The 15,381-nt window shown below is 35.8% G+C and overlaps 1 protein-coding gene and 1 long non-coding RNA gene across 2 annotated transcripts in view; both read left to right on the top strand.

Moving 5' to 3' along the window:
- MKX (mohawk homeobox) overlaps positions 1–15,381 on the top strand; it is a 61,136-nt gene that overhangs the window by 14,461 nt on the left and 31,294 nt on the right. The gene's annotated exons all lie outside the window — the stretch shown is intronic.
- Positions 6,072–15,345, top strand: LOC148094248 (uncharacterized). The gene is made up of 2 exons (XR_015715540.1): positions 6,072–6,918; positions 14,300–15,345. It is a non-coding gene; the product is annotated as an uncharacterized LOC148094248 (long non-coding RNA).

Genomic DNA, 15,381 nt, shown 5'->3' with positions numbered 1-15,381 from the left:
TTGAATTTCTTTCAAACTTTGAAGAAATAATTAATTCCCATGCTTTATACATTTTGTATGAAACATATAAAAATATGGGAAGTATCTCAGTTTTTAAAATGTGAATGTTATTCAAATCCCAAACTAAATTATAATAGCATAAAAGTCAAAATCTTTCTTTATGATACTGATACTGACTATGAAACAACATGAGAAATATTGATAATGTGATATTAAGTGAAAAACAATTTAAAACTGTAGAAACACTGAATACAATTATGACTACAAACTTTTATAGACAAAAACAAAAAAAGATTTTTGGAAATAATGAAAATTAATTTTGATGAGGTAATTAGAAGTCTACTATTTTTTAAAAATATCTTATAAATTTCTTTCTGTTGCCCAGTAAAAGCAAGGTCATGTGTCTATGAAATTTACCCAGCATACTGAGTCCTCTGAAAATGCATACTTTTTCAGAGGTAACAAAGTAAAAAATCAAAGCAGGAATAGCATGCCTGTATAGTTGATGCTTTTCAAAGTTAAATATCTTGGCCATTTATTTCTACTAAAGCATTCCAATGGACTATTTATTTGCCAAGTTCTATTTTTAAGTAAAAACGTATTTTTTAGTTGTGCAAGCAACGAGAAAGCAGCCTAGACACATAAACTTCTGGTTTTTCATGCATGTTTATAAACTTTAAAAGAATGGAATACATTTTTTTGGTTTTGTGGATGGAGAATTAAGAAAGACTGGTGGTGTAACACTGGTCTTCTAAGTTTCTGACCAAAACAATAAATGGCTGTCTCCTGTGGGAACCGAGTGACAGCAGAGCTGCAGCTGTAGCTGGGTTAGCACTCGTGCATAAGGAGTAGAACAGGGGATTTTAATAAATACTTTCTGAGCAACTGCTATGGTTTTCTCTGGCATACAGACTTAATCTGAATTCCTTCCATTCCTTCTGGTTATATCTTTCTTTCCTCACCTAAATAGAAATCTTCTAAGTCTGCTATTAACACCACTCCCCTTCCCAGTTCTATAGTAGTACAAATATTTTGAATTTTAAATTCTTTTTCCAGAATTGATCACCCTTAAATACAATTTATTAGTTTATCTGTGCCAAGAAATTTATCTATTTTTCATCCATTTTTGTAAGATGCATTTTAAAGGAATTGGTGAATGGAAGGATAATGTATCACTGAATTTTATTTCACTGGTTCTTGTTAAGTTCTAGCAGGGAGAAGCCTGGAAGATTATAAAGTAGTAATCCTAACTGAAAATATTACTAGATATCATCGAAGTAGATGCAAACATGTTTTCATTAATTTTATGTAAGCGTTAAATATTTCTCTGTAATCCTTAGTCTCCCACATCATGCAGAAAAAAATGTTCTTTTCTTGATGGGCATTTATTATAAATATTCTTTTCTTGATGGGCATTTATTATAAATATTGGTTATTTATATAACTCAGTAAATATTGGTTAAAACGTTTCTGACAGCAACAATTATAACACTAGAGTTGATCAGAATGATTAAGGTCATTGCTTTTAATAGAGTTAAGTAATACTCAAGAAAATTTAGTCACTCAGTGCTGTCTGTTGAATTAAATCACCTAAATTAAAATTACAATTAATTTTCATCATGTTGGGCTAATAGATTACAGTTTTCAGGTATTTGATAGAGTGAATTCCCATTACAAACTGACCTCCAGGCCTCTAGCCCCTACATGGGTTTGCTCTAATGTATCAGGAAAGGACTGTAGCCGTCATATCTACTTCCATTCCTGTTGAATTAGTGCCTGTAGTCTCCAGATGGGACCATCCATGAAGGAGCCATCTGCCATCTGTGCCACCTTACAGAGTAAGTCCTCACTGGAACCTTTCCTAACTTGGATTAGAGTTTGATTTGCTCTCAAAACCAAGCCTATTAAATGTACTTCGTTACTGAAGGAGAGAGGAGATTTCTAAGAAGTGTACCAATGGGGAAAATCAGGCAAGTCTTGAAATAAAATGTGTGACTTCCCCTCTTCTTTTGCTTGGCTTGAGGACAAGTTCCTATTCTGTTCTTTCTTTTTGCAGCTCACAGATGATCAACTTTTAAGTGGCTAGTACATTCTGAGCCCCACTGAAATGCCGACATATAATTCATAAATTTAACCTGTTCCCATAAGACTGAATGTTTAAACTTCATCTTGTTAAACTGTCTAAAATCCCTCTTAATAATACACACCTGGTGTCTGCTTGACTGAAGTGGATATCCCTGAAGAAACAGAGATTTTGACTGAGAGAAAAAAAGGTCATTTATTTGGTACATGGAACATTTTGGGAGGAAGAGACAGTCCATTTGGACAGCCTGCCACAGTTGGAGCAAAATGAGAGAATGAGGCATTTTGGTGACTGAGGAGAGAACAACTAGGAAGTAGAGTGAAATTTGTGAGAATGACACAGGCTAAACACCATTTCCAAACACTTTTTCTTGGCTAATGATGACCCACAAGGGAAGAGATGTTCGTTTTTCCCTCTCTTCCCGTACACTTGTGTACTTTAGAATTTAAGCTGGTGTCATTGGTGGCAAAACACACATATACTCATGAGTTCACTAACCATTGAATTTGCCTGGGATTTAACCTTAATTTTATAGCATAGTTTGTCTGGAGAAATACATTCTCTATTCTAAACAACTGAGTTAACAGATAGTTTTCAGGAACACAGTCCATTCATATATGAGATGACCTTTTATGCATTCATTCCAGGCGTGGCTCAGTGGTTGAGCATCGACCTAGGATCCAGGAGATCGGGGTTCAATTCCCGGTCAGGGCACATGCCCGGGTTGAGGGCTAGGCAGCCAATCAATGACTCTCTCATCATTGATGTTTCTATCTCTCTCTCCCTCTCCTTTCCTCTCTCTGAAATCAATAAAAATATATTAAAAAAAAAAAAAGAGTCACTTCCCACAGGCCCTGTTCTCGGCTCACTGGAGCCCTAGGTTTTGTGCTAGCCTACTCATCACAGGAACTTTATTGAATGAAGCAGAAGAAAGATTTAAAGAAATGTCTTGGCAGATATTTTTGAACAAAGAATAATCACTCCTGGTTTATGTTTCACCAATTTTAATTTCTCTTTAGCTTAAAGGAAGCCACATGGCATTTGAGAGAACACTTCCTCAGAGCCAGCTGTTAAGGACGCTCTGTTTCTGTGTACTGTTGACCCTTGAATAACACGGGTTTGAGCTGCATAGGTCCACTTATGTATGGATATTTTTCAGTAAACACTGTAAATATATTTTCTCTTTTTTATGATTTTCTTAATAACATTTTCTTTCCTCTCCCTTACTTTATTGTAAGAATTTGTATATAACACATATAACATAAAAATTGTGTTAATTGACTGTTTATGTTATCAGGTAAGTCAACAGTAGGCTATTAGTAGATGGAAAAAAATAAACAAAATGAAGCTTAAAATCATGAGATGTTTAAGAGATTAAAAATTTTTAAACTTAGAAAATATAAAATGAAACTAAACAGATTTTTAAGTAAAAGAGTGAAAGAAAATGCAAGGGTGATAAAATTCACCACAGAAGTAAAGCAAATAGGTAAAAATAAATGGAGCCTTAGTGATTTTGAATTTACTAAGTAGTGATAGTTATTGTGCATATCTAGTACATAGCCTTGCAGGAAGACTTAAGAAACAAAGCACAGATTTAGACCCACTGATTTAAACACTTCTGCCATATTCACTCTCAGGTTTGGCATGACAGCTTTGACTTTTTCAGAATGAATATTTTTATTATTTTTAAAAAGATTTTTAATTGATTTTTAGAGAGAGAGGAAGGGGGAGAGAAACACTGATATGAGAGCAACATCAATCGGCTGCCTCCTGTACTCCTCCACCCACGACTGAGCCTGCAACCGGGGCATGTGCCCTGATGGGGAATCAAGCCAGCAACCTTCCCTACGCGGGACAACATTCAACCAACACACCAGCCAGGGCGGGTACTCTTAATCATGTGATAGAACTGGAGAAAGTCCATGCAGAAATTTTACATTTTCTCTTTCCTCCTTTCATGAGAGTAAAGATCCCACACATTTTACATATTTTCCTGTTTATCAACATGAAATTTTGATTCTGCATTGCACTCTCTATATTTTGGCATTCCTCTTTGCAATTCAATTAATTGTAATTGATTTTCTGATACTCTATGCATTTCAAACTTGCTAGAGCAGTCAGTCACATCCTGGTACAACTTCATAGAAGTGCTTGTTCATGTCACTATATTTAAGACTGTGTCAGTATTTCCATTCAGAGACTTTCTTCATTCCCTGGGGCTTCTAAATAAGTCATAAAAATGCAAGCCAAACTCTAAGTTGGCATAGAAGGGCCTTTTCCTCCACTTCTCATATGTATAAGGAATATAGGTGCATAACTCCCACTAATTCTAAATTTATTCAGGTTTGTAAACTCTTTACACACTGACAAGACCAAATAAGACGTGTTGACACCTCTCCAGTCTAGTACTAAAGAGGATGTCAAAGGTTTTACTGTCTGTGGAAATAGCAAGGCACTCTATTCTGTTTAATGAATATGGAAGTGGTTTCCTTCCTTTCTTTTTCGGTTCGTCGCAGTTAGTTTTTCCCTTCTGCCTCCCTACTTTGTTTCTAAATTTAAACAGGTACTTTTCTAGGTCAAAATTTGTCTTGTTGATGTAATGGAGTTTTTACTCAGATAAATATTGTTTTCTTCAAGTTCAGGAGTTTTGTACTTTTCAATTTGGGAAACTTGTGTTCTTGTTTTCTATTAGAAATTATATAATTTATAATTGTGTTTTGAGAAAGCAATATAGTAATAATAATAATTTTGTTCACTTTGCCCAATTTCTTTCACAAAACTTGACTTGTTTTTAGTTTTCAGGTTAGGTGAAGCATGGCATGTTTAAATAGCCCCTGCATAATGACCTTTTTCTTCCTTTCTTCTTTGTTATCCAATTTCTCTCATTTTCATTGTATTATAAGGGGGAATAGCCAAGGATTTTATAAATCCAGCAGTGAATGTTAACGGATCTTCTGCTTCAGTCCTTTAATTTGCAGATTAGGAAATTGTTTTAGGCTCTTCCCTGAGCATCAAAATTGTTGTTTTTTTGGATATGAGCTGCTTGTTTTGTGTGGAGATGTGATCCTGATCCCTGGTACAATAAGTCTAATTGCTTTTGGCAATTTCAGATATTAAATTGACCTTTAGTTAAAAAATACTTAAATCACCAGTGTTGAACTTTTGAGAATTTAGGCTAGGTGTTTGTGCATTTTAAAAAATGTTTCTCTTTAATGACTGCAGTAGAAAGGTCTTCATACATGTTGATAGGTTGTAGGTTGTAACAGACAGACAGTACCTGGGGATCACCCTAATGGAAACAGGAATGGTTTGCAGAAGACCCCAAACAGTTAATACTCCTATTATGGTGTGTGTGTGTGTGTGTGTGTGTGTGTGTTGAGTTGCATAGCAATAGTAAGTAACAGAAACTGAACATAGCTGGGAAAACAAAGCAGCTTTTGAAAATGGCTAGTTGTATCTTCCCTCTGCCTTGTGCACACACTGGACACCTTAAGTCATTACCTGAAAGGGGTCAGAAAAAATTTGAGTAATTATAACAACCCAATTGGAACGTGGTGTTGGGAAGATAGATTAGTCTCAACTTTAAGCAACAACATCACTCATCCACTTAGTCTGCTCAGTCAGAAAAGCCAGTCATGAACCACTTTTTTGTGTCCAGTGGGACATTATGGTGCAGGATACACTCATGTGTTTCGGTGTTGAAGTCACCTTTAACATTTCCTCAGGTGAGGCACTTCACTAAATATACCAAGGAAAAACTTCATTATCTCACAGATTTGGGTGACACCTTAATAATGGTGGCACTGTGACCAGAGTGCTCTCAAGTGCATGCTGTGCCTTCTACAATCACTGGACTGCTGGTCGGGTCAAAACAGCCTCTTGCCCACTGATTTCAGTACTTTGGAGCATCTTTGGACATTTTCAACAGAAAGAATGTGTTCCCTTTTTGGTACTATTATATACATATATATATTTATAACAATATATATATATACACACACACACTGTATACTGTACACAAAGGCAGTTTTTCCTTTGGTCAAGTTTCATTTAAATAAAAAAAAAATTTCTCAATAGTAATTTTAAGAGGAATATTTTGGTAAAATAAAATTAAAATAAAAAAAACCCACACAAATGAAAATGAAACCTTTTAAAGCACTGAAAGGTGGTCAGAGACGACCGTTCGTAAAGTGTGATTTCCAAGAAAGTTTGCTTTTTGAGTTCTCACATTGTTGCTGTATATTTAAAATTTACAACTGCTAGTGCTTTCAATTGCGCCAGACTCAGGTTATGGTGGACAAAGCTCTCAGTATGGAAGAGACATTTCAAATAAGAATGCCCTGTTCTGCCAAGACTGTCATTATGACACTAAAATGTACCCTTTTGCTAAGGGCCAAAATTCAGAGTTTTTCCTTCCAGTTTCTACACTGATTTAGACAACAGATGCTGAAAAGGCAAAGTAGTATTCAGGATCATTTGTCACATGGCTTTAGGGCAAGAGGATGGCTTCCTGGCAAGAGTGAGAATTCCTTAAATGTTACTGGGTCTTACATTTCTAAGCGTAAAATCCCCGGCCAAAAGTTGCTTGGTGCCATGTGCCTTTGCTGTGCTGTCTTTGCCCAGCACAAAGCTAGATGGTTGCAATATCATGACTGCTTGAGAATCAACATAGCCTTCACTTGTTTGCAACTGAGGATGTGTGCTGTTGATGTTGTGCATTTTCTTTTACCATTGTCTTGTTGCATTTATTCTCGCTGTATTTTTTTTCTCCTTTAATTCTCTTCTGAGCTGCTAAATCTATCCAGCTGGATCAAGAATTTTTTCACAACTTGTCAGTAAGTGCAATTAGTCTTGTTTTGGCTTTTATTGTGTCTCCTGGGTTCCTTTACTTTAGACCTTTTCAGAAATATGGCACCACTTCAGATTTACTCATATCCCATGGGACCTCCAGTTTATCTAACCTGTGTACTTTTGTCTTTCAGAAGATAATTTTTAATTTATTTTTTTTCTTAAATTGTACTTTTAAAAGTACAAACATAAGTTATCTGGAATAGTAATTCTCAACTATCTTGAATGGTGTTTGAGGACTATTTCACAGTTACTATGATTGAAGCAGTAAAATTTAGTTTATAGTAACAACTTTTCTTTCATTAGGAAAATATTAAAAAGTTCAACTTTATGATTTCATGACCTATTACCAGCCCTCAAATACCATTCCTAATCCCCATCACCTAACACACACACTCAGTGAAATACTATTAAGAAGCTCAGAGAAAAAGCATAAAGACAAATGATCTATGTTCTGTTTGACCTCAGGCTCTCTCTAAGGTGCTTTAATTAAAATGATAATACAAAGTTCTGGGTAGATTGAGGCTCGATTGAAGCCATACAAGTTTAGTCTGTTTTGACTACCATTTAAATAAATTTTGTTGAATTTCAGTTGTTTTATCTGTGGTTTACTGGGCCCAAATTTTCTCTCCAGTCAGTCTCTTTGCCTGACTTGAAATTACCCACATGTAGATTAGGCCACAGGAAGTTATAGTGTGCAAAGAGCAGAGAGGATCGGATTGCCTTAGAAATAAGGAGCTGGTGATGGAGTCTCAACTGCTAGCAGTTGGGTATGTGTTCTAAGGCAAATTCCTTTATTAACCAGGACTTCTTTGGTGCCTTTAGCTGTAGGATGAGGGCATGTGACAAGATAACCTATAAATACCTTATTACCTCTGATAATTTAAAATTCTGTGAAATGCACAGGAAGAGAAGGAAGCCCACAGTTTACAGAAAGTCATAGTTAAATGCATACCTGATTATCGCTGTTAGAAACAGAATTTGGGCTCTGAGCAACAGGACAGGAACATTTCAAAGGAGCACCGGGGGCACGGTAACAGTGTCGGCAGATAAAAGTTTCTGGGTTAGGAGGCTAAGAAGGGAGAGGGCTCGTGCTTACACATGTCAATGTGTTTCTCCCCCAAATTGATAGTCAGTTGTCCAAACACAATTTACTGAGTACGTCCACCTTTCCTTACTGATTTGAAATGCTACCTTTATTACATACTAACTTTCTTTTTGTGTGTATATTTCAATACTTTAATGTATTCTTCAAACTTTTAAAATATTTCTATATCAATAGTACAGTGTTTCCATGACTATAGCTTTATTGTGCATTATGACATATGGTAGGGTATGTCTGCTTTCACTATTTATTTAAAATATATCTTTATTGATTTCAGAGAGAGGAAGGGAGAGGAAGAGAGAGAGATAGAAACTTCAATGATGAGAGTCATTGATCAGCTGCCTCCAGCACGCCCCCTGCTAGGGATCGAGCCTGCAACCCAGGCATGTGCCCTGAGCAGGAATCAAACCACGATCTCCTGGATCATAGGTCAATGCTCAACCGCTGAGCCATGCCAGCCAGGCTACTTTCACTTTTTAAAAATATTCTCATCTAGGCTCTTGAATTTACTTTTCCAGTTGAACTTTGGAATAAGTTTGACAAGTTATTAAAAATTCCATTAGAAATTAATTTGGGATTGCACTGAATGCATATATTAATTTTTATCCTTTTTATATCAAGTCTTTCCACTCAGGAACATGCTATATTTCTCCATTTATTCTGATCACCTTTCATAACACAATAATTTTTTATAGTTTTCTTTACATAGGGTTTACATGTTTCTTAAGTTAATTATTAGATATTTTATTTTGTTGTTCTTATTTATATTGTAGATGACTTCTTGTCTGTTACACTTATAATAGTTATCACTGATATATAGGAAATCTGTTAGGTTTTATGTATTTTTCTTATATCCAGTTGGATTGTCAAAGTACACACAAGCATTTAACCTTCAAATATAAATGGTTTTGTGTACTTAGCCCCTCTTCCCTTTCCCCCTTTCTCTCTTCCTCCAGTTATTACATTGCATTGACCAGGTTTTCCAAAACAATGTTGAGTAATAGAAGTGATAGCAGACATTAAAGGAAATTTTTATGTTTTACCATTAAGTATAAGGAAGTAGACATTAAAGGAAATTTTTCTTATATTTTTCCATTAAGTATAATGTTTGCAGAATGTTTCTGGTATAATCACTCTATCAAGTGAAGGGATTCTCCTTCCATTACTAGATTATTTAATAAGAGATTTCCTCCACCCCTAAACACACACGTAACTAAATAGGCTATTGCATTTATCAAATGCTTTTTCCACAATTTTTAAGACTATCATCTAGTTGTCCTCTTTTAATCTATTTATATAGAGTACATTTCTTAGTGTTTGTTGTTAAGTTTTTGGGGAAAATTCTAGTACACCACAAATATATTATCCTTTTAATATATTTTTGGATTCAGTTTATTAACATTTTATTTTAGTAATTTTATGTCAAAATCTCAAATGAGATTTATCTATAATTTTCTTTTCCTTTGTCAATGCTCTCCTTGCACAATTTTTTTATATTAGAGTTATCCTGCCTTGCAGAATGAGTTGGAAAGTATTTCATCTTTTTCTACTCTGGTAAAGTTTCAATAAAGTACAGATTAACTCTTCCTGATGTCTTAAAGGTTTGAAAGAGCTCACCTGTGAAATGCTCTTGGCCTAAGATTTCTTGGTTCTCTACTTTTCCTCTCATATTTTCCATTTCCCCCCCCCCATGTTATGAACACTTTCCTCAACTTTATCTTTCCAGATTACTAATTTAGACTTCAATTTTGCATTTTCCATTCTAGTTTTGCTATCTTGTTTTCATATTCCAAGAACATCTTGTCTTCTTATCACTCCTTTTTCATAGCATCCATGACCTCTGTAGAGATCAGAATTTACCTGAATCTTGACTCTGTACCTCTTAATGGTCTCACTGCCTTTGCTAGACACTGACAGATTCCCTAACTTGTTTAAAGAACATCTGTAGCAGCTGTGTCCTGGGTCAGATTACTCAGTGGCACTCTAAAGACTCAGGAGGAAAGGCCTGACTTAGGTCTTCTGATGTCTGTCCCTTAACGGTAACCTTCATGGTTCTCCTCACTTACTGTCTGAGAACTACTGACTTGGAATATCTTCTGTGCCCTGTTGGGAGAAGCAGCTCACACTCTACCATGGTCATGCTGTCCAACTGTTTTGAGTTTTTTGCTTGGATTTCTTCACCAACTTGACGCCTTATGCATTTCATTTTTCATGAATTTCTCAACTTTTCTGGCTTGGTGATGGTACCATTTATTGTTTTCAAGCATTTCGAGGTATTTATTTGTTTTCAAATTTTAATTCAGTAATTTTAATGGGATTTTGAGAGAGAAGTAAATAAGCTTATTCAGTGTACCATCTTAAAGGGAACTCTGTAATATAGACTTTTAGTAAATGGTTTTTATCATAAAAGATGTTTCCTTTGTTTCTGAGAGTTTTTAGTGGGAACTAGCATACATTCAGAACTATGCACAGATTCAGAATATCAGAATAATTAATATATAGTAATTATATACAGAATGGGAACTCCTAAAAATTCCTGATAGGTTTCATGTACATAAACACAACACAATATGATGGGTAATATTTTCCAAAGTACAGTGCTTGAAATATAAAGCTAAATATAATTTAAATAAAAACACTTGTAATTATAATACTATAATATAGTGACACTTGGCAGCCATGCATCTAATAAATACAACACTTTTGAAATGGGATTAGAATCCAAATGAATACTATTTTACTCTGTAGTTAAGCATGTGGCAGGGCATTCTAGAAGTAACATTTCTTTTCTTCCTTCTAGTAGAAAACTTAAGTTCTTTGAATGAGTAGTGCTGGGAATTTTTAAGTAAAAACAAGGAGTTAAGAATTTCATTTCTTTTTGCCAATCTTTCCTTCAAGCACAATTATCAGTTAGTGAAACATTAAATAATAATATGCTTTATATGCTTTTTACCCTTTCATACTTGGACTACTTTAATAATTTTTAGCTAGTGTTCCAAATGTACTTAATTAAACATATATATCAAAATAAAGTGATACAATGGGAAGGAAAGGTTTATCATGTTTCAAAACATTATATCAATAAAGTACATATTAAAATTTGCATATTTGATTTATTTTAAAAATGTCAAAATATCTTGGTTTTCTTTTCATTTCTCTCTCTTTCTCTCTCCCTCTCTCTTTCTCCCTCCCTCTTTCTTGCATTTCTTTTTAAACAATAAAATGCATTGTCTTTGTTCAAGGCTCTGTTGTCCAGATTCTTCTTTGGTTTGTTCAACTACAGTTGAGCTGACTGAATATTTTGTTGTATTTCTATGTCTCTGGAACTGGTGGACTGACCACAGAGTACTTTTCTATGAGTTTTTCTTTCTTCCCTCAGGGATATGCTTGATTGTCCAGCTGTCAACATGTGGAAATTGTGCTGTTTATACAGTAATGAATTTTAAATGGGCCACTGTTCTCAGTATCTTTCCTAGAGCAGCACCCACTTTTATTGGAGCATGAAACATTTCCAGAGTCCTCACTTACAGTGACTTTATTGTCATTGTACTAGGTAGTACCTGTTATACTGGTTGAATCTTTTCCTGGAATGTGTAGCTAATGCTTTGGTATATCCTTTTAATTACTAGAATCATTCTGATGAGGTCAAGAGCTTTTCATATTATCACTGGTTGATCTCCCCATTGAGCAGCCAGCTAAAAAGCAGATATCCAGACCTAATTCTTAGCTAGTCATTATGCATATTGCTTCACAAGGCTTTTCCTAGAATACATGGATTGGAAGGATTTTCTTTTTTGATGATCCTGTACACCCTCTGTTGGAGATGCTAATGAGCAGCAGCATATTAAGAAAATATTAAATGAAGCACTAAAACTTAGAAAAACAAGAGAAATACCAGAAGGCTAGCTTGAGATCGTGGCACATACATTGCTAGGAATGGATAGCTTATATGCCATAGTCATAAATGGAGCATGTTGTTTTATAATTAATTAACCATGACAGGTTCAAAACTGATGGCTGTGGTTATACATCAAAGAATGATTTTTATGCCTATGTATTGGTTTTCTATTGATGCATAACAAATCACCACACAAGAGAGTAAAGGGTGGAGGAGAAATTGGAGGACATCTGTAATACAACAACAAAATTAAAATTAAAAATTAAAAAAAAAAACACACACACAAATTACCACACACTTAGCATTAAAACATTTATTATCTCAGGTCAGAAGTCTGGCACAGCATGACTGAAGTCTCTTCTCAGAGTCTCACTAGGCTAACGTCAAAGTATCCATTACACTGGGTTTTTACCTGGTAGCACTGGGAAAGAACCCACTCACAAGCTTATTTAGGCTGTTGGCATAATTCATTTCCTTGTGGCTGTAGGACTGAGGTCACAATATTCTTGACTCTCAGCTTCTGGAGGCTGCCCTATTCCTTCTTTCTGGTCCCTGCATTTTCAAACCAGCAACAGCGTGTTGAGTCCTTCTAACACTTGAATCTCTCTGCTTTCTCCCTGCACCCTCAACGAGGAGAAATCTCTTCATTTAGAGGTTCCTGTGATTACATTGAGCCCACCCAGATAATCCAGGATAATCCCCCTATTTTAAAGTCAACTGATTGGTAATCTTAATTACATCTGAAAAGCCACTTTTTTTAAATCCCCACCCAAAGATATTTTTTTCCTTTGCTTTTCAGAGAGAAGAGGGTGGGGGTAGGGGGCGGAGAGAGAGAGAAAGAGAAACATTGATGTGAGAGGGACACATCGATTTGTTGCCTCCCGCAAGCACCTTGACCAGGGTTGAGGAAGAAGCCTGCAACCAAAGTACGTGCCCAAGGGAATCAAACATGAGACCCTTCAGTCCATGGGCTTCACTCTAATCACTGAGCCAAACCAGCTAGAGCTGCAAAGTCACTTTTAACCTGTAACATAACATATTCACAGAAATAAGGCTAGGAAGGAAAGTCATGGGGGAAAAATTATCCCTATTCCACCAGACACCACTTAGCAGGGGGAATTTTTAGATAAGGTTTGGCTCTTTCAACCTCAAATGTTTGGACAGTAAGCATCATCATTAGTGTGATCTTTTAATTATAAAGTGTAAAAAATTTACCTGCTTTAAATGCTTTTTGTATGGATAGTCCATAAACAGTGATCAAAACTTACCTAAACATGTTAGTTGAAATTTACATGATTATTTACATATGAGCTCCCAAAACCCACACATATGTATTCTCTTTATACATTTGGTTAATCTTGCTTTCCTTAAGGATACATATATTTTATCTCATAATATGAGGCAGACATCTTAACATGCAGGCCAACATCAGACAATGTATTACTAAGGTTGATTACTAGAAGGTTCTCAGTGGTATGAATGTTTACTACACATAGTAACATTTCTCATTTACTGAGCATTTACTATGTGCCTGGCATTGTGCTTTAACCTATATGCATTGTATTATATAGTCCCCACAGTAACATTATAATGTAGATATTATTACTATCCTTATTTTGAGGATGAGAAAACAGACTTCAGCAGCAGAATTTGTCCACATAAACTGTGATGCTCCAGAGCCAGTGTTCAGATTCAGATCTGTTTGACTCTGAAACCTTGCTCTTGACATCTACCTTTTACGTTGTCTCAAACCTAGGGAAATTTACAAAGATGGCAGTTTATCTTTGAGAGACCCTTTCACCTCCTTTTCTAAGTCTGCCTGCTGGCTCCTTCCCTCCTGCCTGCAAAGGCACCTAAGTCCTTATGCTATGTTCAGTCCCCAGCCCATCCCAATAGGTACTCTGCCTGCCTTTCAGTCCTCCAGAGTTAGTTGTTATCAATGTTTCAGTCAAACACTGCCAGACAGTTGATATCTGTGAAGTGATGAAACCAGCATGGTCAAAATACTTTACACAAGGATATAATCGTGATAATAATAATAATAGCGGGCAGTCACTGAGCACTCATCAAGCACCAGGCACTGTGCTAAACACTTGACTTGCATTTTCTTACTCAGTCCTCATAACAACCCCAAAAAGTCATTACCATTATTCCCATTTCCCACAGGGTATTTTGAAAGCAGGACTGGTAAATCTTTAAGAGATTAAATGTGTGAGAGGGTTTAAAGAGAGCTTCCCTGCTCCTCTGGGCCATCCGAATCCTTTCCCTATTCCAGAAGATTAGGATCAGCCATGTGGCTCCTTCATCTTTGATTACTGCCGTCAGTCCTGAATTTATTTCACTGCCTCCATTTATCTTACTACAGATCCTGTCTTTCAGAGAACTGGTGTGGGCATTTGAGACTGGAGATGATGCCATTAGGATGGAGTCTTTGTAAGACAGGCCACGATATTCCAGCCTTGGATTCCCAGGAGGGAGCATGGAGCATCTCTATAGAGAGGAGGGGAATCCAGGGACATAACAGTGGCCAGAAGGAGACAAGCTGCCTGAAGCAATCCTCCTAAGAGTTATGGACTCTAAAAATGTGAAAGTAGATAAAGCAGTCTCACAGAACAAAAGTGATAGATCCATTTATCAGAGGGAATCTGTTCTTTTTGAAGGGACAGCAAATCTGTGGACAAAATAAGCAGAACTGTAGTCAGATTCCTTCCTGTATCTTCTTGGGTGGCCCCAGAATGCTGAGGGCAGGAGGGGAGCAGCACCTGCCTGGATCCCCCCATCTAGGCCTTCACTTACTGTCCTAGTTGTGCTGCATTTGGTTTAAGGTTTCTACTTCAGGCCACTCTAAGTCCACAGAAAATGAAATTGTGCCTTGAATTTCAGAATAGATACAGTCCCAAAGCTTTAGATTTAAATCAAATCATGTTTTAAGGACAGTGCAGACAGTTGGTATTTTAAAATAATCGTGCCATGTATCCTTTTGTTAAATGAACAATATAACTCAACTTCTGTGTTTCATAAGTTTAGATTCTAAGATAGTGGGGTTTTCTTAAATTTAAGGTTAAACAACAATATCAACTGCCTTTTTTTTTTTTCTTTTTACATCTGTCCTGTGTCAGCAGTAATGCCTACTAAAATATCGTATCCTGGTCATAAAATGTAACTGAAATAACTGGAAAATATAATACCGAGTGTATGAACTGTGACTATCATAGTTTTAAAACCACAAAAATGTAGTTTTTATGTGTGAGTGTATGCACTCAGTTTTTGATTTTCCTATACCAATGAAGATTGATACTTTAGGAAAAGAATTAATTTTTTAAAATTTCAAATACTCAAAAAGTGAGACTCAACAGCATTCCTTAAAAAATAAATAAATAAATAAACTTTCACTTTTAATCTATAATTAAAGCCAACGTTTTCTTTTAATTTTAAAAGCTTGTCCTT

The sequence above is a fragment of the Miniopterus natalensis genome, chromosome 1 (genome assembly GCF_054644295.1).
Source record: "Miniopterus natalensis isolate mMinNat1 chromosome 1, mMinNat1.hap1, whole genome shotgun sequence".
Lineage (NCBI taxonomy): Eukaryota > Metazoa > Chordata > Mammalia > Chiroptera > Miniopteridae > Miniopterus > Miniopterus natalensis.
The sequence above is the reverse complement of the archived record's forward strand: the minus strand, read 5'-3'. Positions and strand labels throughout refer to the sequence as shown.